This window comes from Chionomys nivalis, chromosome 9 (assembly GCF_950005125.1).
Source record: "Chionomys nivalis chromosome 9, mChiNiv1.1, whole genome shotgun sequence".
NCBI lineage: Eukaryota > Metazoa > Chordata > Mammalia > Rodentia > Cricetidae > Chionomys > Chionomys nivalis.
The window spans coordinates 13,254,823-13,279,590 of record NC_080094.1 but is presented as its reverse complement, the minus strand read 5'-3'; the positions used below and the strand labels follow the sequence as shown (position 1 = coordinate 13,279,590).

The 24,768-nt window shown below is 54.0% G+C and overlaps 1 protein-coding gene across 1 annotated transcript in view; it reads right to left on the bottom strand.

The window, feature by feature from the left end:
- Positions 1-22,965, bottom strand: part of Cdh22 (cadherin 22) — a 123,571-nt gene extending 100,606 nt beyond the window's left edge. Inside the window, exon 1 of the mRNA XM_057780965.1 lies at positions 22,579-22,965. The gene's annotated coding sequence lies outside the window, so the exon portion shown is untranslated. The remainder of the gene's footprint in view (positions 1-22,578) is intronic.
- Positions 22,966-24,768: the final 1,803 nt, after the last annotated feature.

Here is a 24,768-nt window from a genome sequence, read left to right as displayed (position 1 = left end):
TACCTGGGGTTTGGTTGGAGAAAGGAATTTCTCCCAAGTGGCTGATGGTGAGATGTGACATTGCTTCTCTGGTGACTGACTAGGTGACACACACAAGTCACTGCCCAGAGTTCCAGCTACCATGCAGACCTCTGCTGGGTGGACATTGTTCTGAGCTCAGTGGTCATGGAGGATTTTATCACCCTCGGAACATCTGCTGCACATGGAGACAGCACCTCTGGTGATGCCTGGGAATCCATGGCTGTTATCTAGTGAGATGATGCAAATACCCCAAAGCATACAGAAAGCCCCCAGCACAAAAGTGTCCAACCTGGCCGTCAGTAGGACCAAGGCTGAGAAGGCCTGCCCTAGAGTAGTCTGATCCAGTGTCCCCTTAAGTATGTAAAGCTCCGGTTAGGATCTGTATCTCCTGGGATTAAAGGATAGGTGGGGCCTTGGGCTTTAAGACAAAGATCCAGGTCTGATGCCTCCTTTGCCTCTTCCTTCCTTCCTTCCTTCCTTCCTTCCTTCCTTCCTTCCTTCCTCCCTTCCTCCCTTCCTCCCTTCCTCCCTTCCTCCCTTCCCTTTTTCTTTTTCAATCAGCAAACATGCATCTGGCTCCTGCCAAGCGCCTGAAGCTTCACGGCTGACTGGCACATCTTCTGGCTCTACAGGACAGCAGGCTTTAGGCGAGTGGCCCGAGACACACCTCTCCTTTCTGAACCTCTGTTTCCAGAACTATTAAAAAAGCTTGACACCATCTCTCACCCAGCATCACTGCCAGGCCTTCAGTCATTTCAACATCAGATACAATTGTCTCTGCTTGGTAAACAAGAATGTGGTCTGAATGGCTTTGCTTCCAGGACAGGGCTGGGCAGGTGGTGGGGACAATTTTTTTTCTTTTTTTACAAAGAAAGGAGAAGATGGGGGCGAGGAGACTGCTCGGTAGGTGCAGTGCCTGCCACACAAGTGTGAGGATCCGGGTTCAAAACCCAGCAGTTAAGATAGAAGTGAGGCATGTTGGCATGGGTTACACACCCCAGTATGGTAATATTTCATTTGCATTTTAATAAATAAAGCTTGCCTGATGTCCAGAGAGTAAAATAGCTGCACTGATCAGCTTATAGACCAGGCAGTGGTGACTCACATCTTTAATCCCAGTAGTCACACTAGTTTGCATAGAAACCGGGTGGTACTTGTGCCTTTAACCCAGCACTAGAGAGGGATATAAGACAGCTCTCAGACGTAGTCTCATTCTGAGATTCCCGGAGGCAGGATCACCATTTCAGACTGAAGTAGATAGAGGTAAGGGCCAGTGGTTGGCCGCTTTGCTTTTCTGACCTTTAAGTTGAATCCCAATTTCTGTCTCTGGGTTTTTATTATTGTTCTCCCTAGCACTGGGGAGGTGGAGTCAGGGGAATCTCTGGGGCTCACTGGCCAACCTAGCCTTAGCCTACTCAGCCAACTCCAGTTTGGTGGGAGACCATATCTCAAAAAAGCAAGCTGAACAGCACCCAAGGAACAACATCTTCAAGGTTGACCCGTGAGCTTTACAAGTCTTCACACATGTGTGCACACCCTTACACACGTGTGCACATACAAATGAGTAGAGAGACAAGCTAAGACTTTATTAAGCGTTGGCTGTATGCTTCTCACAGGCTTCTCCCACCAACTGTTCAACACAAGCATTTTCCTACTCAAAGTAAAAATGGGGAAACTGAGGCAGAAAGGAAAGAGCTACACTCAAGCTGGTTTCCACCTCCAGACCTTTCTATGGCGGTTCATGGGCGGGAGTTGAAGTCAGAGTCCGACTGGTCCTGGCCCTCAGGCCTTATTCCCCAGCGTCCCTCGGGGATCCCCGTCTCACCCCATTAGCACTGTTTTAAAAAGCGCGGGGCCGACCGGGGCGCCTTATTGCCCACATAAATCAGGCGGCTCCCGAGTACCGAACACCTTTAAACAAACAGCTGATGGGAATGAAGTTCCGGGATCGTTATTAATAGCTTTTCATTTCGGTGGCCGCTGTGCTGTGACATGCCTTCCCAGCAGAAGCCCCGCGCAGCCAGCCCCCATCGGCTGATCCCCCCGAGTCCGCCAGTCAGAATGAATGACTGTACCTTTGTGTTAATTGTGGAGCCCAGCCGCAAGCAGAATGCTAATGGGGCCAAGTGGGAGGGGGCGGGTGCTAGGGCGGCCTGGCTGCCTGGCTGGAAAGGACCCCACCTCTGGCCCCTCCTCCACAGCCAGAGGCGGGCTCTTACTCAAATACTCAAATCAGCTCTACCCTCCTCTGCTCAAGAAAGCCCCATGGCCCCCCGAGGCCTGGAGCCAAGTCTGCACTCATCCCTCTGCTCTGGAAGCTCTTGGCTCTCATCCTGTCTGTGGCTCAGGCCTCTTGCTGGCATTCCTGCACCAGGAGCCCAGTGCTGTTTAAACCCCTATTTAGATACTCGTTCATTCAGCAGAGGCTTTATCCAACCAATATTCACTGAGCCCCCTCTGAGGGACCTGGGAGGAAGCGGTAAGCAAGACACAACCCTGTGATCATGGAGTCTAAGATCAAGCAGGAAACACCAGTGTCTGTGAGCCCCTGGAATCATAGCCCAGGTTAGCTCTTTACTATCTGCGTGATCTTGCACCAGGTGCCCTTCTGGGGGCTAAGTGTGGGAGGGGAGCCCTCATAGGCATAGCACGTAAAACACTTAGCTGGCTCTGGATCACTATGGAGCATTTAGTAACTGTCAGCTCTTGCCGTCATTACCTCGGGATGCCTGTGCGTGGTGATTACCAGGAAAGAAATGAGCCGGGCGAGGGTTGGGTGGGGGAGGATGGGGGGTGTCTAACAGCGCGCCAGTCTGGGATCCAGTAAAGGCTTCCCCAAGGAGGTGGCATTTTCTCAGACTAGGGGTAGGATGTTTGGGAAGGTAGAGGGCACCAAGTAAAGAAAGCAGCACCAGTTAAAGGCCAGGGCAGGTGGACTGCACCAGGCTATGAGTTAAGAGGAGCAGGCAAGTTGAGTGATGGGCAAGAAGGCCAAGTTGGGGCGGGAGAGAAAAGAATCGGGAAGATTGGAAGGACAGTCTTGTTAAATTTTAAATTTCATCCTAAGGACATCATGGGCGGTTGTTGAAGACTATCCTTCCTCCACCTACTGGGCTCACAGCGTGGCTCAGAAAGACACAAGGAAGACTTGAGGCTACTGTCTAGTGACTACCCACGGTGGCCTGGGGGCAGCGAGTGTTCATGCTGTGTCTGTAGATACACAGGAGGCAGAATCCTCAAGACATGATCGGAAGGGTCTAGGCAGAGAGGAGGGAGAGGGAGCACTTCTCGGAGGGAGAGGGAGCATTGCTCGGAGGGAGAGGGAGCACTGCTCGGAGGGAGCACTGCTCGGGAAGAACTCCAAGATGACCTCCTCATTGATTAGGGAGAAAGAAGGAAAGCTGTAGTCTGAAGGGCTGAGGACCACACCCTCAGTTAACCGCTGTGACGGCTCTAGGCCTCTGAGCCCTTACGATTGCTGTTTTCCCTCTCTAGAATACCCAACCAGAACGGGTTTTTTGAAGAATTTTTTTATTACTTACCCCGGACTCCACTGTCCCCTCCAGTACATGAAGCCCAACTGACTCCCCAGAGTGAGTTACACACCTCCCTGTGTCCTTACCTTGTGAACCTTCAGGTCTCCACCCCCACCCCCTGCCCTGCTTCCTCTGCTCTCCACCCAGAGGCTCCAACACCTTTCCTTCTTGGGTCTGCACCTGTCCCCCCGCAATGCGACCCTAGAGGTTCTCTGTATACCCACACGCATGTATCTGTATCAGATCTCCCCCCGGAGCCCCAAACAGTAGACCCACCAGTCTGTCCAACGCAGAGGTGAAAAGCATGCCCAAAACTACCATTGTCACCATGCCCGGCACACAAATGACGACAAAATGACTCAAATGTTAACACTACCCCTCTTCCGTTCTCCCTTCGGTAACTAGCGTCTCCCTTATCCCAGCTGTGTCTGCCAAAGCCCTGCGAGTCATTCTTGACTCTGCTCCATCTCACACCAGCATCCTATCCGTCAGTGAATCCTGCCAGTCTTAAAATAGAGCCGGAATCTGACCAATCTCGCCACCGTGGTTGTTAGCAGTGGGGCCGCGAGGATTGTCATCTCTCACCTGGGTTATTGCGACAGCCTCCTGGCTGGCCTCCCTGCTTCTGCCCTTGCCCCGTGGGGTGCTCTCAGCTGAGGTGTTAAAACACAATATTCCTTCCTCAGAAAGTCCTTTGGCTTCTTGTTCTACTCGGATCAGAGTGAAATGGCTCCCATCATAGCAGGCTCTGGCTGGTCTCCAGACCTACCAGCTACCACACCGCCTCAGGGCCTTTGCACCTGCTGCTTTCCTGGCCTGGAATTCCAGCCTCCCTTATGTCTCCTTGGTGCCTGCTCCCCTAATCTTTAGAAGTTTGCTTAAATGGTTGACCCTAGATTCACACAGTAAAACAGTCCCCTTCCTCGTCAAGACGTCCCCTTACAATGCATTTCCTCTTAAATCTGTCCCTTTCCAATGCATTTATTTTTCTCTTCTACCCATCCAAGAGAATAACAAGTCAGAAGAAAATACTCTACCTCCTGACTCAGGAAGGCCCTCTCTTGCATGCTGCATGCTGATCCCACATGGAGGGCAGTGTTCCCTAACCTTGCTGTGTTCAGCTCTTTTGTCTCCCCAGACGACATGGGGCCACAGTCGCCTATTGTTCCAGAGTGAAACACAGTGTGTGTCAAGTGTTTGCACAAATATGTGGTGAAGGGCAGTGAGTTCAGACCTATATCCTGAAGCCTTTCCCACCTCTTCTTAGAGCTCCAAATCCCCCAGGACCAGAGGTCAGGGCTGGGATCTAGAGGCTGAACTGAGAGGATCCAGGAGTCTGTTTTGGAATTAAAGTTTGGACTAGGAAAGTGGTTTTTATTGTTGTTGTTTGATTGTTGCTGTTTGGCTTGGTTTTTATTTTTTGTCTATCTGTCTGTCTGTCTGTCTACCTACCTACCTATTCATCTGATGTGGAATTCCCCTCTGTATGCTGTGAATTCCATTGGTGAATAAAGAAACTGCCTTGGCCTGTTGATAGGGCAGAACTTAGGTAGGCAGGGAAAACTAAACTGAATGCTGGGAGGAAGAAGGCAGAGTAAGAGAGAAGTCACGTAGCCCTGCCAGAGCCGGACAACAGAACTTTAGCCGGTAAGCCACAGCCACATGGCAATACACAGATTAATAGAAATGGGTTAAATTAAGATGTAAGAGTTAGCCAATAAGAAACTAGAACTAATGGGCCAAGCAGTGATTTAATTAATACAGTATCTGAGTGGTTATTTCAGGGCTGAGCAGCCAGGAACCAGCAGCCTCCAATAACATCTATCTATCTATCTATCTATCTATCTATCTATCTATCTATCTATCTATCTGCTATGGATCGAACCCAGGGCCTTTTGTACTTTAAACAAGCCCTCTACCATTGAGCTACACCCCAGTCCTCTGGATTGGGATTTCTGTTTAAGTTACTGAAAAAAAAATAAATTAAGATTTGAAAAAGTTACTGACAGGAAGAAAGGTGATGACAGGGGTCCAGGGTTGAACTCAAAGTGAGGAGCAGACCGCTGGGACTTGGGGTCAGAGTTCACAGTTGCTGGCTGGGCTGAGTGGTCAGGGCAGCAAAGACACGCTTAGTTAGCATCAGGCGATCGGAAGATTTTGTCAAGGACAGGAACTCCGTGGGAGGGGGACAAAGGGCTCAACTGGAAGACACTGATTGGGGTTACAAAGCCTCTCTGTAGGATACTGGGACCGGCCTCACATTTTACAGCCACACTCTAGCATAGTGGATGTCTATCTGGGTGAGTTGGCCACTTAGGTGACACTTGTCTGGACACTTCTTGGTTGTAGAGAGGGAGGGCACAGCTGTCGGTTACGCAGAGGCTGGGTGGCCCTAATCAACCCACAGTGGCCTCCCCCAGAGTCAAGCCCAGAATTCCTTCATTCTCTGAAGGTTAGTCAAGAGCTCATCTAACTGAGCCAGGGCTTTGGTATGAGGCCGTCTGTCCTTGGATCCCTGTGCATTCGCCTCTCGTCCATTATCCCTGGCCCTGGCTGAACAAGGGTCTCTGAGGGTAGAGAAGATGGAGAAGAGGAAGTCCTAGGAGCTGAGATTGGAGCCGAGCAGGGGAGGGATGCTGAGGGAAAGAGAGGGACCCGCAGTCTGGGCAGGGCAGCAGAGGACCTCAACAGGGCCCATGAGGCTGTGGGGTGGGGACCTGCAAGGGTGGCAGGGAGATGTCTGAGGTGGCCTCTGCTCCCTGGCAAGAGGCTCATTCCTCACGACCACATCTGCCAGCATCCACACAGCTCTAGCCAGGTCTAGCCACAAAACCCATTGTTTCTTCCTTTGTGTAGAGGCAGGGTTTCATGGAACCCAGGCTGGTCACAAACTCACTATGTCCTGGAGGATGACCTTGAACTTCTGATCCTCCTGTCTCTACCTCCTGCCTGCCACCAAACTCACAGGATTGGCACCATTCTCATCCCTGTCTCACTGAGAAGTCACGGAGGTTCAGAGAGCCTGGGAAAGTCACCAATGACTCCTCCAAATCTGAGTGCCAGGCTAGCTCTGAGCTGGCTAGGGTTTCAGGTCAGGATCTCACAGTCAGGGTCCCTTGACTTCCTATGCTACCATCTACCTTCCCTGCCTTCTCCTCCATGTGCCTTGTGATCTCGGCCAACCTCTCAACGTCTGCTGGATGGGTGCGATGATTATCATCCTTGATGAAGCAGCCACATGCCAGAGAGGTCAAGTGTCTCTCCACACTTCCAGGTCTGCCCAACATCAGGGCCACTTGTGCTTCTCTGCGTGACAGCTGGGGTGGACGTCTGCACGGCTACCAGTGACCACTCTCACAGCCGCATCTGATTGTCACAAACAGGCAAAGATTTCTGTTTCTCCACCCCAGCCCCGGGGCTGGTTGGACTGGGCCATTTCTTTTTAATTACATTTATTTATTTGTTTGTTTGTTTGTTTGTTTGTTTATTGTGTGTGTGTGCACGCATGTGTGGGTGCATGTATGGCATGCATGTGTTGGTATGTGCATGCCATGGCACATTTGTGGAGTTAGAGGACTTCCTGGAAATTCAGGTCTCTCCTTCCACCATGTAAGTCCCGGGATGCAGCTCAAGTCATCGGGCTTAGATGTAGGTGCCATTCTTTACTGTGGAGCCATCTTAATCCCAGAATAATGCTTAGCAACTGTCCAGTCTCTACTGTGTCCCCCAGATGTGACAATTCCAGCTGTTCCCAGACAGTGCCATGGGGTGGGATGGAAAAACCTGCTCCCCGCTTTAACAGGAATATCAGTCCAAGGCTGGGCCAGGAGGAGAGTCCTGTGACAGATGAGCACGGGAACCACAGACCAGTGAGAAAGCACCTTCCTCAAGGTCACTTGGAGTCAGTGACTCGCTCAGACCAGCTTTCTGCTAGGACTGTGGTCCTCCAGGGGCGTGTCCCACAGCAATACTGATATGAGCGAGTCCTGCCTGCCTGTCCAAGAACCTATACAGGTTTTCCCCCTCTAGGGAACTGTTGCAGGCCAGGCTTCCTGGCTAAGCTGAGATGGGCCTGTCCTTTGCCCAACCCGGGCAGCGTGAAGATAACCCAGGGGGATCAGTGGTTAAAAGCACACTGGCTGTTCCTCCAAAGGACCTGGATTCAATTTCAGCACCCACATGGCAGCTCGCTACAGTTTGTAACTCCAGTTCCAGGGGATCCTACACCCTCACATGGACGTACATGCAGACAAAACAATGCATAAAAAACAAACAAACAAACAAACAAACAAATAGAAAATAACCCCGGAATCAGACACTTTGAGCCCAGTAGCTCTCACTGGCTTTTCTGCCAGACCAAGGTTTCAATAGAATCAGTCCTGGCTGCTACCCCAATTCCAGATGACATTCCTGTCCCTATTATCAACCCCCCCCCCAATCTGTCATTTGTTGTCAGGTGGCCAGCCTTCCAGGCACAGAAGCCTCCAGGTGTCCTCTAAACTGTGACTGCTTCCCTGCCTCTGTCTATGGAGCTTCCAGTGGACAGTTCTTAGAGAGAACTCCTATTCAGCCTTCAAGCCTGAGTCCAAGTCATTTGCTCCAAGATGTGTGTGTGTGTGTGTGTGTTCATGCAGCCATGTGTCCAGGTAGACTGAAGGAGTCTTTGAGGATGTAAGTCTACCTGATCCTTAAACCCTGGGGACCACCCGGTGCCTGGCTCAGAGCAGGTAGGTAGTCAGCAACTGTTGAGGAAGAACGAATGAGCGAGGGTATGAGAATAACAAGGCCCTTGGCTGGCGGTGCTGCTCTCAAGACTCCAGAGAGGGAAGCCAACTTCTTGTTGTCCGTTAGTTTTGCATTCTGAGGACTGCCCCACCTCCAGTCCTAGCCAGCGCGTGCCACCCCAGCCACCCACACAGTCTGCGGACTCAAAGAGCGCCTTGGACAGAGACCAGGCATTTTTTAAAATTGCTTTTATCCTCTGCGAGACATCCACAGGGAGCTGTCGGTCAGCCCTGTCTTCCTGTATGATCCCAGACACTTCCCATCCTTCAATCCATCCCACACCCTTCTGAGCACCCGCGTTCTCCACAGGCAAACTTTGAATGTCCAGCCATTTCCTTCCCCTCCTGCTCCTTGAGGGGCCCCTGCCTCTCACTCTGAGCCAGGCATCTTCCTCCAAGAAGCCCTGACTAAGGACCCCAGGTCTCAGCTCCTGCTTTGGGGGTAGAGGGAAGAGAGAGACGATGCAACACCCTTTCAGATCTAGTTCTTATTTTCTGAAGTTAGAAAACCACTTATATGTACAGCTCTGCAGGCCTCAGTTTATCTACCTACAAAGTGGGAAGAAAGACAGAAAGATGCATATAAAATCAGGGTTTGATGTCTGCCCTTCCAGTAAACAAACGTGCATCAAAACACAGGGCTGCTTCTCCATGTGTGGCCCTGGCTATGTCCCTTTCCTCCTTTAGACCTTGAGTTGCAAAAACAGAAAGGGTACCCTATCTCCAAGTTCTAGTTCAGCTTGGGGGTCCTGAGCTCTCTCCAAGCCCAAGACTGGAGCCTCACAGAGGAGCTTGGAAGGGACTGGACTACCGGGTGTGGAGGAGGGTGTGAGGGAGGAGCTGTCCTAGCCTGAGTGTGAGAGACGAGTTAACAGCTCAATTGTTATTTCAATTACACGGATTATTTGAAAACAATGTTATGAGTTTCATCACTGACAACCCCGGGAAATGGCTGCTATGGCAACCGGGAAAAAGAATGGCGCTGGCCAACCAATCCAAAGTTCTGTCTGCAGTCCCAGTTTGTTCAAACTCTTCTCCGCGGCCCCTCCCATCCTCCGCTTGGGGAAAGGCTTGAAAGAAAGGAAGCAAAGGGCAAGTGGAGGGACTTTGAAGAGGGGGAAACGGGGGCAGTGAGAAGAGAGAATCGGATCACCTCTGGGGAGATTGGGAGATGCTCCGTGGGTAAGCACACTTACTACGCGAGCACAAAGACCTGAGTTTGAATCCGAAGCGCCCATGTAAAAAGCCAGGCACAGCTATGAGGTCCTATGACCCAGCACTGGGGGAGGAAGGGCAGAGACAGTAACCCCCAAAGGCTCTGCTGGCCAGACAGCCCAGTCAAAGTTTCTGGTTCGATGGCAGACCCTGCCTCAGGAAGTAAAGTGGAGACCAATAGAACACACCCAGTGTCTGATTTGGCCTCCACATATGCATACAAGGGTGCACACACCTGCACATTCACGTGCTTGCAAAACACACATACACACACTGGCACACTAGAGTCCCCCTGGGCAAGGACATTGGCTCACTGTACAGCAGGGAGTACAAGGCTCTCACCACCCTCTGATTGACAAGGGGGCTCCCAGACACCTCTCACCACCCTGCTTACTGCTGGGTAAGTTCCCCGAGGTCCCCTCCTCTCAGGACACACAGGCCACCTTGTCTCCAGGTGCTGGAGCCTTCACTGGAGGAGAGGAAGAGCAGGCGGGTGAGTTCTGTGAGATTCCTGGATCCTCTGAGCACCCTGCAGCTTCTTCCTGCTTCTCTCTCAGAGCCTCTATAGGGCAGCCCCACCTTTCCCAGACCAAAGCCTGTAGGATCCGATAAAGAGCCTTTGGCCTGGCAACGGCCCTTGCTTCCCCATCAGAAAGTGCCCATGCGATGCCTACTCTACAGAAACATGCTGCCTCTCCGGAGCTCTGCGCTCTTGCCATCTACCCTGTGGCTCCAATCCCTTGCTGTTTTATCAAGAAACCCATAGAGAGGCACCAGGTACCATGCTAAACACTGTACAAATATCAACCCCCCACTTGGTGATCAGAGACTGATTATCAACATCCCTTACAGATGGAGAAACTGAGGCAGTCATATGACTTGTGCAGATCCTGGCAGTCAGGAGGACCGGGCTACTCCAGAACTCCTAACTCCTCCAGACACAAAACAGACCTGGTATGGGGCAGGCCTGAGGGATGGGATGACTTCTAAGACAGAACCTTGGCTTCCTCTCTCAGGACACCTCCCACTAGCTCTGGAAGCTCACACAGCTCTCTCCAGTTGCTCAGCAGGGGAGACCTGGACAGAAGTGAACACAGCAGGCCTCAGCAGGGGAGCTGTGATGTTTCAGAGCTAACTGTTGCCAAGAGCTCTGCTCTTCTGGAAGGCGGGAAGCTTTGCAGCGGCATCCTCATTAAGGTGGTACCCAGTGCTGTTCGAGAGACAGACACCATGTGTGCGTCACCTCACTGACCTGTGGTGATGCCAACAACCCCATTGTGAAGATGAGGAAACTGGGGCTCAGGGAATCAAGGAGATTTGTTCAGTGTCAGCCAGGCAATATGTCACCTGTCAAGAGAGATGATCAGGTACCACCAGGACACAAAGAGCGGGAAAGACACTCAGATGGAGTAGATGGAGGGTTCGGCAAAGCTGGTAGCTAGAAGGCAACCTTGTGGCAACGCTAGCTGGGACAGCTGTGTCTGACTTAGCAGGCGAAAAACTATGCCAGGAGACAAAATGAGGTCTTGAGTGTCAAGCAAAGGTTCTGGAGCTGACAGAGTCATTGCTTCCATCTTTCCTCCCTTTCTCTTGCTCTCCCTCCCCCACTCACCCTCTTCTTCCCATGTTCCCCTTCCCTCTCCACTCCTCGTGCTCCCTCCCCCATCCTCCCTTCCTCCTGTGCTCCCTCCCTCCCATCCTCCCTTCCTCCTTATGCTCCCTCCCTCAACAGCCTCCCTCCCATGCTTCCTTCCTCCCGTGCTCCCTTCCTCCCTGTGCTCCCTCCCTCCCATCCTCCCTCCTGTGCTCCCTTCCTCCCGTGCTCCCTCCCTCCCATCCTCCCTGCCTCCTTATGCTCCCTTCCTCCCGTGCTCCCTCCCTTCCATGCTCCCTTCCTCCTGTGCCCCCTCCCTCAACGGCCTCCCTCCCATGCTTCCTTCCTCCCTGTGCTTCCTTCCTCCTGTGCTCCCTTCCTCCCTGTGCTCCCTCCCTCCTGTGCCCCTCCCCAAACGGCCTCCCTCCCGTGTTCCCTCCCTCCCATGCTCCCTTCCTCCCATGCTCCTCCCTCAACAGCCTCCCTCCTGTGCTCCCTCCCGTGCTCCCTTCCTCCTGTGCTCTCTTCCTCCCTGTGCTCTCTTCCTCCCATGCTCCCTTCCTCCCATGTTCTCTCTCTCCCATTCTCTCTCCCTTCCGTGCTCCCTCTCTGCTCTCTTTCTCCCTGTGCTCCCTTCCTCCCATGCTTCCTTCCTCCCATACTTTCTTCCCCCTGTGCTGCCTCCCTCCCGTGCTCTCTCCCTCCCGTGCAGTAAAGCAATTTCCCAAAACGTTTTCTCTAATTTGTGATTGTTTTCCTAACCCAGAAACAGCAAGTCCAGGATTCTCCAGCCTCTGAGCCAAGCCCAGCGGAGCTGCCAGCACGACTGGTGCCTGCCACCAACTCAGCCTGTTCGCTAACCTGCAAGTTCCTCTGTTCCCAGAGCCATGAGGCAGTGGGCAGGTGGTGGAAGGGATTCACGGGCCCAGATCCAGGGCTTTTTTTCCCAAGGCCTGTGGAGTAGATGCAGAGACCCTGGAGTGGCAGGGGAGTTGGCACCTCCTCTAGCTGGCTGCCACACATTGAGGACATAAGTACTACCATTTATGGAGGAAGGGTGCCACCAAGCTCCAGAAGGGGCCACGGCTGAGCTTGGTGATAAAAGTCTGTGGAGAGAATGGACTGTGAGAATTTACAAGGGGTGGGGGTGTGAGTGCGCACGTGTGTGTGTGTGTGTGTGTGTGTGTGTGTGTGCACAGAAAGTCCCTGTCGGGAACTTGAACTCACAGCAGGAAGAGAACATCAGAAGCAGCTAAGCAAAGTGGCCAGGTGCCTATTAGGGTAAGAGGACCAGTACTATGGTCCAGGGCCCATTGTCACAGAGACTCAGTGACAGGATCTGGGGCTACGTAGGGGCTGACACACCCGTGGAGTACAGCCTAGGTTCTGTTCTGGACTGTGAGGAGAGAAGCCTATGCCCAAAAGACAGCGTTTTCCTATAGCCAGTGGGCATTCTGCCAGGGACTCAGTTGGAGGCTGAGGTTTGTGAGAACAGGGCTTATAAGGGGACAGAAAAGACAGAGGCTCCCCAGGATGGAGGCAAGGGCTCTCAGAAATGAAGGATACCTTGGGGACAAACATGGCAGAGGCCTGGGGTTGAAGAAGACACCCTTGTTCTGGGTTTCTTCCGAGAATCAGTGTTCCCTGCTGCTCCTGCCCTGATACCAGGTACCCCGCTTTAACCCACCTTCACCTCACCACAGCTTATCTTCTTGCTCTACAGTCACCGCCTCCTGCAAACATAATTACCCCCACTCCTTTCTCCAAGGTCGCATCCAGAGTTCTCCACTACCGCCTCCCAAAGTCCCAGTCTGCTGCCCTCTTTGCTCAACCACTCCTACAGTTTTGAGGACTCCTCTCCAGCTGAACACAGGCAGATGGTGCAGTGGTCGATAGGGCAGTCCTCCCTCTAGCTAGCCTCGATCTCTCCAGCTTCAAAGTGGTCAGTGTCCTCTGCCCTGTCCTCATTTCTCCACCAGCCTCATCCCGTGAGCCACTTCATCCAGAGGCCTTCACGGAACACCTCCGACGTGGGATGAGATAGACTCCAGCTATGGTTTGGAGAAGACATTGGCAGCTTAGGCAGATGTGTACAGAAGAGGAGTATGCCTGTGACTACACACACTCACAGGAGCCAGGGAAAACAAACAGCAAATCTGTGCAGTATTAGCCGCTAACACTTTGGGAGCACAGCTCATCTCCAGGCCACAGTCCATCAGAACCCTTCACCGTCAGGAGGACATGAAGTCTCTTTTTAATTTCTGTCCTCCGGCTTAAAAGGTTCACTGCCTTTCAATGTCTTTCTTAATCTCCATCTTCACCAACAGGCATCTCCAAGTGTCGGTGTAAAGATTTCACCCAAACTGGGCACATAGGAAGCTTCTAAGAAACACATTATGAATGAATGGGTACTTTGGTGTAGTCACTGATGGGAGGCAGCAGACAGCCAGGAGACGTAAAGCGAGGCAGTGGGATGTGGGTGGGTGGGTGGTGGATGGCACGTGTGGGTGGACAGCAGTGGGTGGTTAGGTGGGCAGAAGCAGCAGGGGGACAATGGGCACCTCAGCGTTTGGAGGGAGGTGGGTGGGTGGGTGGGTGATGGGTTGGAAAAGACCGAAGGATGGAGGCATTGGTGGGAAACTGGGTAGCTGAAAAATGTTGGCAGAATCTCAGCTTTTCTGGGAGTCTCTCAAGCCAAGACTCCCCTGATTTGATTAATGAGCCCTAGTTCTCGTACACAGACACACCAGACACACACACACGCACACACACACACACACACACACACACACACACACACGATATCCAGGCGAACCACACTGTTTCATTTCTCTTCTTTCTCCACAGCACCACAGCATTTCCCGCAGCCGGGCGGCTCCGGGTCCAGGTGACCCCCTGGAGCTTTTCCCGTGGTCCCTCGATTCTCCCTCACTTCTTCTGGGTGATTCTAGTGCCTGCTCCCTGTGTTCTCTTTCCTTTAATTCCTCCTAAAAATCCAGCCGGCCCCCTGCAGTAGCTCCCCATCCGCTGCATTCCTCAGTCAGGGGCACCGCATGGCACATGGCCGGGGAGCCTTCCCTTCAACTCCTCTCTCTCCTCCCCTTTATGTCTTCTGTGCTCTGTCCAGCGTGGCCACTAGCTCTCAACCAGACATCACCAAGCCACTTCCGCTCCACTCAGCCACTCCCTCCTTAAGGCCTCTCCAACCACAGCAGTGCCACGACAGCTCCAGGCTGTCCCCCATGATATGTGTCCAGTGAGTCACCTTGTTGAGATGTGCTTATGACACACCTACTCTCTCTGTGTGTGTGCATACGTGTAACAGGTGTGAGTTCAAGGCTTCTAGAGCCTTCCCCGTAGTGAATGCTCCAGTCCTTCCTCCCCACAAACCTCAGAGGTCAGGACAGAAGCCCAAAGGCTGGTGACATGTCTCAGGTCCCTCCCCTGGTAAATGTCAGTCTGGCTCCTGTGCCCTCAACAGAACCCTGTGATTGATTACACAGCGTCCTGGAAGTGAGACTGGCTCTTCCTCTCCCTAGTCCCCTCTGGCCGTGCAAGTGGCAGTTCCTCTGCCCTCTGCCCTCCTTCCCTTCCTTTGCTTGGTTTATTTTTGCTCTGAGACAAGGTCTCACATAGTCCAGACTGGCTTTGAACTCACTATGTAGCCAAGGATGACCTTGAACTTTTGATCCTCTGGCCTCTACCTCTTGAGTGCTGGGATTACAGGTTTATACCAGCACCCCTAGTTTTATCTGGAGTGGGGATCACATCTAGGGATTCACACATGCTGGGCGCCCCACCAACTGAGCCACATCTCTAGTCCCGCCCTGTTCCCCTTCAAGCTCACTTGGAAGAGGGTCCCGTGAATGAACAGACCCAAAAGAGGGCACTGAAGGCCCCTTTTCCTGGGGCGAATACCCATCCACGCAGTGAGTTGCTGATTGGTCCCTAAAGGCTTTCAGCTCCAAGTGCATAAACCCCCACACAGCTGCTTGTGTGAGAACACACATGCCATGGAGCCCCTAGCCTGGGCTATGTCTCTCCTCAGCTTCGTCAGTCTCTAACGCACAATGTCAACTCACAGTCTCTGCAGGCCCCACCCTGAAGCCACAGGCCTCTCTCTCTGGACACCTGAATCTGCCCAGCTTGTCACCTGTCCATCATCCTGTCTGCCTACTGACCTGGATCCACCTGCCTCTGCTCCCCATCCATCAGCCTGCCTCAGCCTGTCCACCTCGTGTTCCTGTCTGTCTGATGTCTGCCACTCTGCCCATCAGACACACAGTCCACCTCCTAACCCTGGTCCCCCAGTCTCCAGTGACAACAAAGGAGGAATGTGGCCTTTGCGGTCACCACTCACTGAGCTGGCCACATCTTAACATCACAACCTGCCGTTTCAGAGTCCCGCTGGTCCCCCCGCACCCAGCCCCCTCATTTCCCAGAGGCCCCCCCAGCCTCGCTGAGTCTAAAGGCTCCTATTTAAGGAATCAGATCAGTTGCCATGTACCTTCTGCCAAAAATGTCCAAGCAGTCCCCAAGGAAATCACTGGACACAAGCGTGAAGATGTGTGTACAAGGATGCTCACAGCGGAATTGTTTGTAATAGCGAAAAGGTTGGGAGCAACCCAAGTGTCCGACCGCGGGGGCTGGCTGAGTGAATTATGGACAGCCACACAATGGCGGGCTGGGCAGCTATTAAAAAATGGTGATGTGGATGTCTCTTCATTGAAATGGCAAGACGCTCACAGTACACTATCCAGCAGCAAGGCAGGCTACAGAGGCACACATGCACAGCGTGATGCCATTTTGATTTTTATTTCCAATCTACGTCAAAAAGAGCACGTATCAAAGTGGTGGCCAAGGGGTAGTGGGATCATGACTAATTAAAAACGTCTTCACGTGTAAAATGACATGCAGGAGCATGTGTGTACACTTACGCCCACACGAATACACTCTTCCTAGGAGCTAAGCCAGATGCTCTGTCCTGTATCGGTACCTCCTCCCATCTTCACGGGAGGTAAGGGAACTGAAGGGATTCCCTAGGTGAGAAAACAGAGGGTCCTAGCAATAAGCAGTGGAAGAGCTTAGCTGTAAGTGCAGCTCTCTTGGGCTCCAGGGTCAGTGTTCTTAGTTGGCAAGTTACTGTGTTTTTCATTTTGATAAGCTGTAAGTCATTTATTTGAAGAAAAATAATGAATGTCTAGGAATGAATGGCCTTGGGAGGCAGAGGCAGGCAGATCTCTGTGAGTTCAAGGCCAGCCTGGTGTATAAAGAGAGTTCTAGGACAATCAGAAATGCTACACAGAGAAAACCTGTCTCGAAACAAAACAAAAACAGAAAACAAGAAAATAATGATGCCTTTTGACCCAGAGACATTTCTAGACACGGCCCAATGTCCTTTGGGGACCAAAAGTGGCCCTGGTTTAGAAACACTGACCTGAATAGATCAGTTGGTAGAGTGCCTGCCTAGCATGCAGGAAGCCCTGAGTTTGATCCCTAATACTGCACACGAGCCAGTCATGGTGACTCATACTTACAATACTTTGGCATGGTAACTCATACTTATAAAACCAGCACTCAGGAGGCAGAGGCAGGAGGATCAGAAATTCAAGGTCATCCTCAACTACAAAGTGAATTTGAGGTCAGAGGCACATGAGACCCTGTATCAAAACAGACAGACAGAACCAAACAACCCAAGGCCAGAAAGAGGGCTCAGCAAATAAAGGCACTCGCAAGCCTGCTGACCTAAGTTCAATCCCCAGACCCGGCATAAAGATGAAGACAAGAACTGACTCCACAGAGCTGTCCTCTGCCCTCCACAAGCATGTCATGGCACATGTGCCAGCATGTACATGGCACATCGCGTGCACACACGCACACATACACAATGATAATAACAATGAACATTAGAAGAACCAAAAGAACAACCAAATCTACATGTTCTCCTGAAAAACAAATGATGAAAATGAACAGAACCAGGAGAGGGGGCTGGTGAACTACACACCAGGTAGCAGCCCTCGGCCTCAGAGCTGTGGCTGTCCCCTATGTAGGAGTCACAGGTATGCCGACTCCCACACGGCGTGACTCTAAGCCCCTCCCCAAGCCCACACTTGATGCAGCAGAGGCAGCGCTGGTTGTGTGCCGCACGCCAAGCTCCACACCCCGGAGACAGAAGGGAATGTCCACACTGGCCTCCACGGAGTCTCCGCAGCCTCTGAGCCGCTCTTTGTACTGCACAGTGCTCGGCAGTGGAGTGGCCAGGGGTGGGGACATCCCGTGGGTGGTAGGTGGTTTGGCAATGTCATCAGTGCCAGCCTTTACCCACCGGGTGCCAGTAATGGCCTTCGACCCAAAGACATTTCTAGACATCACCCGACGTCCTTTGGGAACCAAAAGTGGCCCTGGCTGAGAAACATTGGCCCGACATACTGAAAACAATAATGAGGCTGCTGGTGGGAAAACCTACGCTCTGCTTCTAAGGGTTTGCAGCAGAGGGGTGGTCGTGGGGTGGTCCTACAGGGCTCCCCAGGCAGCACCTGGTCCTGAGGATCAGGTCCTACATGCCCTCTTCCTGCCTTAGACTAGACATGGAGTGACCCCCTTCACCCTAGGGCCCTCACAGGCATGCTCCCAGCCCCGACAAGGAAGTCCAGACTTTTCAGCATTATCCCCTGAGTATCACCACTTTCAGGTCCCACCAGCTTGTCACATGCATCTGTCCCTAGCTGGTCCCCACCACTTCTGTAGTCCTTGCCTCATATTGTGCTCCCACAGCCTCATGAGCCAGAAATTGGCATACACCCTCTGCATTCATCCGAGCACTCTCGGGTCCTACATGCTGCCCTCAGAGCAGGTCCAGCAAAGGACCTGGCTTCCCTGTCTATCCACTCCCCCACAGCTGGGGCTGAGGCTTTTCCAGACAAATGTCACCAGGTGCTTCCCTTGCTGAAAACTCTCAGGGTCCCCCACTGCTCAAAGATTCCAGCCCCAAGGGACCTGCTGCTGCAGCCCCATAGGTGGCTTCTCTGCACCACCCTCCCGCATTCACTTCAGGCAGCTGGGTTTGTGGCTTCCCAACCCCTTTTCTCCCTCGCCTCGGGGGACCTCAGCAACCCTGAGCCTGCCTTCCTCTCCAGTGCCCCCTCCTCATTTTCACTCCTCGGAGGACCGTTATTCAACCCTGCAGGGCCCTGCTTGTACCTCACTCTTTCCGCAAGTCTCCACTGCTCATCCATAGCTCTGACCACGATGATAGGAACTGTTTGTCTGCTGGGCACCGTGGACCGCTGGCCTCCTGCTGGCTCAGACTAACAGCTGTATTGCCTAGCACACATGCATGCTTAGCAGACACATGTTTACATGTAAGTTTTTCCAACTGGATTATGAAGGGATGGATGGCTGCACAGCCAGGTGTATGGGTGGACACACGGGAAAGAGACTCCAGGGGTGGGTCATTGGGCTTCAGAAGATTTTTGGACAAGGCGTTCTGAGGAAGGGCAGGTTTGGCCTTCTGCAGGACTGTCGGGTTGGAGGCACCCTGGGAGATAAAGGAGGAGGCAGACGGATTACAAGGACCTTGAATGTCACTGTGCAGAGCCCGGACTTAATTCAGTAGGCGATGGGGAGCCATGGAGGGGTTTTAATCAAGCAAGTGACGCGGTCCCACCTGTGCCGGAGAACGGTCGCTGTGACTGCGGCAAGGACTGGGGTAGGAGGAGACAGGAGGCCTGGAGGCTGGCAAGGAGGTCGCCACCACGGCTGACACTTTTCAAAGCCAGGATGCCTTGGTCAGAGCAGGAACCATGGGGTGGGTCGGGGAGAGAAGACAGAAACTGGGACAAAAGGAACCTGTGAAAATCTAGAACCTTTCTTCTTTGCCCCTGGCCTTTTAGCTAGCATAGGAGGAGCCTGAGGTCAGAAGGAGCCTGATTCTAACTCCCCCTGCCCCGCCCCCCCCCAGTAGCCAAGCAATTGTGCCAAAGCAGGGCGAAGCCGCTGCATCCAGGATTACCGGCAGAGGAGCATTTCCGTAACCGATGTTTTGTCTGTGGGCAACCTGAGTGCCCAGGACGGTGCTAAGGGAACTGGTTTGTGCATGTTTCTTTCTTTCTTTCTTTTTTCCCTCACAACAACTCAACAGAGATGTGAAGTAACTTGTTAAAAGCCACACAGCCCACAAGTAGCAGCGACAAAGCCAAACAGCAGATGGATTGGTCTGATGGGGAAACAGGAAGCGCCCTCAACGTGACAGCAGGAAGGCAGGGCCTGGAGAACCGACAAGGAAGGAAAGGAGCACCTCCAGGTTCTGGAACCTTCTATGCTCAGACCCAGACTCAGAGTTAGGAAGGCAGAGGCCGCTGTAAGAGAACCCAGCTAAGGAGTGGGCACTGTGCGCATCCTCAGCAAAAATAAAGCAGGAACTTTTGAGGGGGAAACGGTGGCATAGGCCCAGGCCCCAAGAGCACCGCATCACAAGCCTTTTTGCAAATTAGATGAGAGTGTGCCTTCTCCAGGCAGACGCGGTTGCCTTCAGGGCACCTTACTTGTTGAGTGGAGCTTAAAATAGATTTCAGACCCTTCTCTCCTCCTGAACCTAGTGTCCTCAAGACAGTCAACAACCTGCCCAATGCCACACAAGACAGCTACACTTCCGCCTCCCTGTTCCAAACCCCTGCCTCCTAGTATCCAGGCTCCCTGACATACGCATGGACAAATTTTGGGCAAATGTAACTTTCTCTGCTCCCAGCCAGACAAAGTCTGATGACTCTGGCCCGTGATCCTGATGACAACCTTAAGGTCAGAGCCTGTCCTGATTAGGGCAGGAGCGAGGAGTGCGGTAGGGATGGATGGGGGGCATCTAGGCTTTCTTTAGAGACACAAGAAGCAAAACTGAAGGTTCTAGAAAGCAGAGGCCGCCTGTCAAGTGTTCCCTCTTAAGGGTGCTCTGAGGAGCCAAAGCTAGTGGAGAGGACCCTCCCCACCCCCGTGTGTGTGGGGGGGGGGCATTGGCAAAATAAGGCTTTGATTCCTGAGCCTGCAGGAAGGTCCTGGTCCCCTCCCAGTCAAGTTTGACCGATACTGCTTGTCCTGGCTCATTGGGGAGGGGTGGTAGGATCCTAACTGGGATCTCAGCCTAGCCTCTTCTCAGGGTCTCCTTCCACTGTTAGTAAGTAACTACTACCCTGTCCCAAGTCACCCGGCATGGGTTTGGTTACATAAACAGGAATGTATTCTCCCTCCACACCCGGGGCTGCATTTCCAATGGATTTTCCTGATGGAAGAAAAGGAGAGGCAACTCAGACAAAAGAAATTTAATTGGCCAACACTTCTATCTGGTATGGTAAATAAACTGTTCCAAACTTTGCTATATTGGAGGTCCCTGTCCCAGCTCTTGCCTGACCCTGACAGGGAGCCTCAGAATAGCACAAGTGAGGGCACAAAGAACCCAGAAAGGGCAGAGGCCGAAGTCCCACTTCTGCGCAAATCGTAGACTGCCAGAGAAGCAGACAAGACCATAGCCACCACACACACTCACACACTTTAGACACAAGTACCCAGCCAGGCTCACAACAGTGTGTCATTTTGGTTTCTCTGTCAAAGTCACTGAGCAGCTTTCTTCCCCTAGGAGCCCAGGGATCTACCTTAAACACCTCATGAGGCCTGGGTGTCAGGGTACCTGGGTCCCCATTGTGACCTCGAGCCTGCTTCCCATACTTTAAGATGGGAAGGAGGGCAGCCTTGGTCGATAGCTTCAGACATGGTGACTGACCCAGAGGCAGGTGCCCTAGGCCGAGAGAGACCTAGCTTGCTTGTTAAAGCACCCACTGAGAGATACTGGCACTGGTAATGAAGGAAGAGGACAGAGACACCCTGTCAACCCTCCCAATCCCAAGCAGTAGTTAAGGGACCACAGTGACTTCCAGGAGCAATGGAAGAGGCAAGGAACCCAGCTGGAGCAGGGAGGAATAGAGGCAGGCTTGGGGAAGAAGGTGCCTCCTGACCAGGCAGAGAGCAACTGAGGCAGGCTGAAAGAAGGTGGACACACTAAGGATGAGATGGACAAGAGTAAGAGTGGGCACTGGTGGGCAAGCGTGGGGGATATACCTAGGGACAGAGCACGTGATAGGCAGGTTTTCAGGACAGTAGGGAAAGAAGAGGGTGGGAGTTGGGAGCGTGCACCCCGCTCCAGCAGCCCTGCAGAGGCAATAGCCAAGGCTAATAAACAAGCTATTGGCTAGGCTGGGCACTCCGGTCAGCCCGTTCTGGAACCCGGGGAGCGCTAGAATCAGACCCTGAAAGCAGAACTGGACCGCACACCATCCCGCAAGCCAGCGACCAGGGTGGGAGAGTGGGAGAGAAAGCAGAGGGTTCCCAGCTGCGCTTTCTCCTAAGGGCTGGCTTCAGCCAGCCGGCGCTTCTGTGCCCGCCAGCAGGGGGTGCCCCTGTGGCTTGGGGAGACCTCGGGGGACTCCGATTTCTGTCTGCGCTCCGCTCGCTAAACCCCACAGGGTAGTCTCCCGCAGCTCCCCGGCTGAGGCAAGGACCCTACTAGGCCACAGCGGGAGTGGTGAGGTCAGGTCCCCAGGCAAAGGCGGCATGGATAGGGATAGTGTCCACCGAGGGTCCCGCAACCCTCACGGCCACACGGTTCACGCCTCCCGGTTCCGCACCCCGGGCCTCGAGGGTCAGTCCCGAGTGGCGCTCGCTTTGGACGTGAGCTTGTGAAGCCCGGTCTTTCTCCGTAGTGGGAACAGAGTCCCCGGAGTAGGGTGCGGAGGAAGAGGGAAGCGCTGCCCCACAATCTCCGCCCTCATCCGACGGCCGAGGGGTGCAGGGGTCACGTCTGCAGGGCCGCAAGGGTCCCCGTAGCCTGTCCTGCTCACCCCACCCCAGGGTGGCCGCAGCCGCGCGTGTCTCGGCGGCCCGACCCGCACACGCACCCGCGCGGCGCACACGCTCCCGCCGCGCCGATCGCCGAGCCTCCGGGAGGGGCCGCGAGCCCACGAGCCCATGAGCCCAGCCCGGGCAGCGCGGGGTGAGCTGCGGGGACGCCAGGATCCCGGCCGGTGTCTAGGCTGGGTTTGCCATCCCCGCACCCCTTCCCGCGCGCCGGCCCTGCACCCCGGTGCGGCCACCTCCTCCCCCCTCCCAACCAGCCCCCCGGCCTGCGGGGCATCCCCGAGCTCTGAGCTCAGGGACCGCGACTCAGGGTCCGGGAGGTGGCCGGGCTGGGCTCAGCGCCGGGGAAAGTTTGGACGTGGAAAAGTCCCCTTCGCCCTACCGGGGTGGGGGCGCGGGATGGGCGCGCTTGTGCCGTTGCCCCGGAGCCCGCGCCGCGCCCGCCTCTCCCCGGTCCGTGCGCCCTCCCGGCCCGCAGCCTCCCCCGGCAGCGATCGGCTGGCCTCCCGCAGGCGCCGCGCGCTCTTACCTCGGGGAGCGGCCGGGCTGCACCCTGGTCCCCTCGCCTCGGGACGCCAGCGAGCTACGGGATCCCGGCCAGGTCCGGCCCCGGCGTCCGCCTGGAGGAGCCGAGGGAGAGCGGGAGCGAGATGGGGAGCCGCGGCGGCGAGTGCGCGCGTGTGTGGAGGAGCGAGAGAGCGAGGGAGTGTGCGTGTCTGACTAGGGGGGAAGTGTGCAAGGGACAGATCCCTTCCTTCCTCCCGCAGCCTCTGGTGGAGACTCGGAGAATGCAGCGCCCGCCGGGCAGGAGCGACGCGCCGTGCCGAGCCGCAGGCGGCCGCCGGGCCGGACCCCGCAGCCAGCCGGGGAGCCCGGCCCCCCGCCCCGACCGCGCCCCTCCCTCGCCCGCGGGGCCGAGAGGCTCCGTCTCCCCTGCCGCCGGCCGCGGGAAAGCCCCCCGGGGAAGTGCTCCTCCTCCCGGCCCCGATTCGCGCGAAGGGAGCGCCCCCAGGAGGGGAGTACGCTCGTCCCTGCCTGGCGGCTCAGCTGCCCCGAGGCACCCGTGGCAGACTAGACCCTGTCCCCATTACTCCCCTGGCCAGAGACTTCGCTGCATCTAACCTACACGAACACACACACACACACACACACACACACACACACACCACTGAAAGCCTGGCTTCAAAAGAAGGGGGTGCAAGCTAAGGTAGGGGCTGGCTTCTCAAGAGGCCACCCCTGGCTGGTTGCCCAGAAAGGCCCTTTGCACAGACTGAGGCTTCAGAAACAGTCACTGTGCATTGAGGTGGACAGAGCCCCTTTCTGGGGCTGGGAGTCTGCTGGCAGGTGGAAGGTGAGCTGTCCTGGGAAGAGAGCCATGCTGGACCACCCCTCTTTAGGAGAGAGCTCTGGAGTCCTGCCTCCAACCAAACCAAACCAAAACAAAACAAAAAAAAACCAAACCAAGACAAAACAAAATAAAACCCAGCCCAGCCTAAACTTAGTGTCCTCTTGCACCGGTGTAATAAAATCCTCCCGCTGTCCAGAAACGTCTGGAAAATCGGCTTTTTCAACCTTCCTCAAATTGAGCTAGCCCACTGCCCCTTGTCTTTTTTGCTTGGACTGCTTTTTCTCTTGGCTGCACTGAGGCCAGCGAGGTGACTGAAGTATATCATGCAGCCGTGTGTCTTTGCCATCCTGCCCCTAACCAGGCACCCTGGCCTGCAAAACAGACACTAATGTTAAAGTGGAGGCCGCACCCTCCTCCAAGACCCTGTCTCCTGTGGGTCTCCAGGGAGCCACACTTCAGCTTACCCTGGCCGGGCGCTCTAATTTCCACCCCTCACACTCACTGGTCCCTGGTGACCCGCTTCCCCTCTGGGTGGTTGCATTTCTGGTCCTCCCTGCTAAACTCCATCACTCTTATTTATTTTGAGATTTATTCTCTACCTCGACAGCCAGTTCCCTCCCTTAAGTCCTTCTCGCGGTTCAGTCCCTTCATTGATCTCCCAAGCCTGGCTTTTGTATAGCCCCTTCTGGTCTCTTTCCTCCCTCCTCTCTCTATTCTTAGCCGCTACTCTTTCATGCTTTCAGAGACCAGAGGCTGGCCCTTCCAGATGCATTTCTTCACTTTCTGCCTCTCTCAGACTGACTTTTGCAGCTGTGGGTCCTCCTTTCTTGTCCCCCACACCTGGGTGTGTGCTGCTCTCTAAGGAATCTGACCTACTTACATGGCCACAGGTTATTTGGGCCTGGGCTGCCCTCCACCCTTGACTGTACATACTGGGGTGCTCTTCTCCCCAGAACTCTTTATTCAAACCTCACCTTTTACTCTGCCAACATCTAGCCTCCCCATCTGAGGCTGCCTCCTGCTCTTACCTTTGACTCTTTTTTTCCACAAACCTCCTCTGGACACATGCCAGGTACTGTCCTGGACTCTGGGAATACATGGGACTCAACCATCATCACAATTGTTGTGATCCTGTTTATGAAGATACAATATCAGTCCCATTTTACAGATAAGGAAACTGAGGTGCCACATTTTGGAATATCAGGAATACACAGGCAACAAATGGTGAGAGCAGATTAATGCATTCTGCCTGGGTCCTCCACCCTTGTTCTCCTCCGGTCTGGTAGTGGGTAAGCAAGAATCTCGCTGACTGCAGTATGTGACCAATGCAGCAAGAGGCAGTGTGGTGCGATAGAATTGCCTTCGTTCTGT